The sequence below is a fragment of the Orycteropus afer genome, unplaced genomic scaffold (genome assembly GCF_000298275.1).
Source record: "Orycteropus afer afer isolate SDZICR_OR568_19922 unplaced genomic scaffold, OryAfe1.0 scaffold00280, whole genome shotgun sequence".
Taxonomy (NCBI): domain Eukaryota; kingdom Metazoa; phylum Chordata; class Mammalia; order Tubulidentata; family Orycteropodidae; genus Orycteropus; species Orycteropus afer.
In genome coordinates this window covers 3,945,752-3,949,068 of record NW_006921867.1, presented here as the reverse complement: position 1 = coordinate 3,949,068, position 3,317 = coordinate 3,945,752, and positions in this window count along the sequence as shown.

Sequence of the window (3,317 nt, the reverse complement as noted above, 5' to 3'; positions counted from 1 at the left end):
GGCGTGGGATCGGGCAGTGTTTCGTTCTGCTGTGCATGGGGTCACTATGAGTCAGAAACGACTCGACGGCACTTAACAACAACAACAACAACAACAATATACATAAAATTGATATCTACGGGATATCAAAAGATAAATTACACTCATGTCTTGCCCTTTAAGGGTTCACACTCTGTGTTCTGTGTGTAGAAGTAAGATAGTAAACAAGTAATTTCCATAATATACCAAAACCAAACCAAACTCACTGCGGTCAAGTCATATCTGACTTATAGCCACCCCTCCTTGGATTTCTGAGGCAGTATCACCAAGGAAGTAGATTGCCCAAACTTCCTTCCGAGGAGTGGCTGATAGGTTTGAAACGCCAGCCTTCTGGTTAGCGGTCAAATGCCTTAGGCACTATGCCACCAGAGCTTCCAATTTCCATAATAAGATAACTTATGTTTTAAAGATATATGCAAGGCACAAATGACTACACTTAACTCTGTCAAAGGCAGCCCATAAGTAGTTAAGGAGGAAATTTAGGAATTTACTGTGCCAACAGGGGACATGTACAAATGAAGGTGTATGTAGAAATAAAGTAATGAGAAGGATGAAATTTTTCTAGGAAAATAAAGTACTTTAGTACAAGTGGAACATAAAGTTTGTGTGTGGAACCAAATATGAGGGTGGACAGACATCCACATAGGCCAGGTCATGAAGGACATTAGAAACGAATCTCTTTTATCATATATGTAGATGAGGATGTAGAGTAAAGGGTTGTTTACATCTGGAAGTGAGGGTTTACACTTGGCCCAAATAAGTTTCCTGTGTTGTTGTTGTTATGTGCCGCTGAGTCATACTCAACTCATAGTGACCCCTCCTTGAGTTTATGAGGCAGCATCACTACGGAAGTAGATTGCCCATCTTCCTTCCGAGGAGTGGTTGGTGGGTTTGAACCACCAGCCTTCTGGTTAGCAGTCAAGTGCCTTAGGCACTATGCTACCAGAGCTCCTAAGTTCCCTTTAGCCATATCTATCTATTTCTAAAGAGTCCCTGGGTGGTGCAAACGGTTAAGCTCTTGACTACTACTGGAAGGATTGACAATTGGAATCCACCAGGGGTGCCTTAGAAGAAAGGGCAGGCCATCTGCTTCTGTAATGTCACAGCCTTGAACACCCTACAGAATACAGTTCTAGTCTGCACACATGGGGTTGCCATGAGTTAGAATTGACTCAAAGTCAACTGTTTGTTTATCTATCTCTATCTATGGAATCCTACGGAAGTATGATTGCTCAAACTTCCTTCCGAGGAGTGGCTGGTGGGTTTGAACCACCAGCCTTCTGGTGAGCAGTCAAGTGCCTTAGACACTATGCTACCAGAGATCCTTTACCATATAACAGCGTATGCTTTGTCTCACAGGCTGTAGCATACAATATCGTGTATCATGTGTCTCTTCAATGTTGTAGCGTTATCTGTCTGTTTAATTTTCTTTTCAAACTATTTCCACGAAGTGCATAATAGCTCCAAAATGCTTCAAACTTTATGCAATGATAGCAGAAGCAGGAGGCAAGGGAGAAGTATTAATCTGGAAGTGAAACAAACATTATTAAAAAAAAATAAAAGGAAGGTCGGAAATCAGTGAATGCTATTGCTCACCATTTAGGCATGTTACATTTGACAATCACAATGATCCTCAAAACCAAAGAAAAAATTCTCCACGTTGTTAAAGGATCAGCTCCATTGGAAGCTACAAGGCTTAAAAATGTGAGAGGGACCTATATCAGAGATAGAAAAATTGCTAATGATGTGGATTGAAGACCAAGCACAAAAACAAATTCCTCTATGCACACTGACAATCATTACTAAGACATGAAACTTGAGTTGCTCAAAGAAAAAGCAATATTAGACTATGATATAGTGTTTGTACAAAGTCCAAATCACATAAGGTTCTTACAACATATTGTGAATGGTAAGCAAATCATGATATATTTATATATACATGATTGATAGTTATGTATTTTGAAAACTGGGCATTATAGAAAAACATATTTTATATACTGAATGAAATAGAGAAGATCTGAACAGAAAATTTAAAATGGTAGCTTGAGAAGACAAATTAAAGCATAAAAATGAACTGTGCAAAGACCTGGAGTTAGAAAGCAAAAAGGGAAGAATACACTTGGCATTTATTAAGCTGAAAGAACTGAAGGAAAAATTCAAACATTGATTTACAATATTAAAGGATTCTATGGGTAAGAAATTGAACAATGCAAGAAGCATCAAGATAAGTTGAAAGGAATACACAGTCACTGTACCAAAAAGATTTGATTGATGTTCAACCATTTCAGTAGTTAGCATATGATCCAGAACCGATGGTAATATAGGAAGCAGTCCAAGTTTCATGGAAGGTATTGGTGAAAAATGAGGCTCCAGGAATTGATGTAATACCAACTGAGATGTTTCAACAAACTGATGCAACTCTGGACATGCTCACTTGTCTATGCCAAAAAAATTTGGAAGAGAGCCACCTGGCCAACCAACCAGAAGAGATCCATATATGCGCCCATTCCAAAGAAAAGTAATCTGATGCACTGTGTCAATTATCAAAAAAATATCATTTTTGAATGATAACTCATTAGCTGCTCCATGGAAGGAAGATGGGGCAATCTACTTCTGTAAAGATTTATCACCTCGGAAACCCAATGAGTCAGAATTGACTCAATGGCAGTGAGTTTGGTTTGTTTTTTTTAAGAAGAATGATGCATTTAAATTTTGAGAATATTGACTATACCATGGACTGCCAGAGAATAAACAAAACTGTCCTGGAGGAAGTGCAGTCAGAATGCTCCTTAGAAGAGATGCTGGAGAAACATTGTGTCCTGTACTTTGAACACATTATCAGGAGGGACAATTGCATGATGAAGGTCATCATGGTTAGATAAAATGGTAATGTAGATGGTTAGATAAAGAGTGGAAGACCCTAAATAATATGGATTGACCCAGTGGCTGTCACAATGGGATCAACATAGAAAGGATTGTGAGGATGGTGTAGGATTGGGAAGTGTTTCGTTGTGTTGTACAAAGTGTTGCTATGAGTCAGTACCAACTTGATGCCATTTAACAACAACAACAATAACAAATGTATAATGCATTACTCTCTCTGTATAGAGTCATATATATGTATATATATTGTTGTTGTTATGTGCCATTGAGTCAGACACAACTCATAGCGACCCCTCCTTGGGATTCCGAGGTGGTATCACTATGGAAGTAGATTGCCCAACCTTCCTTCCGAGGAGTGGCTGGTGGGTTTGAACCACCAGCCTTCTGGTAAGCAG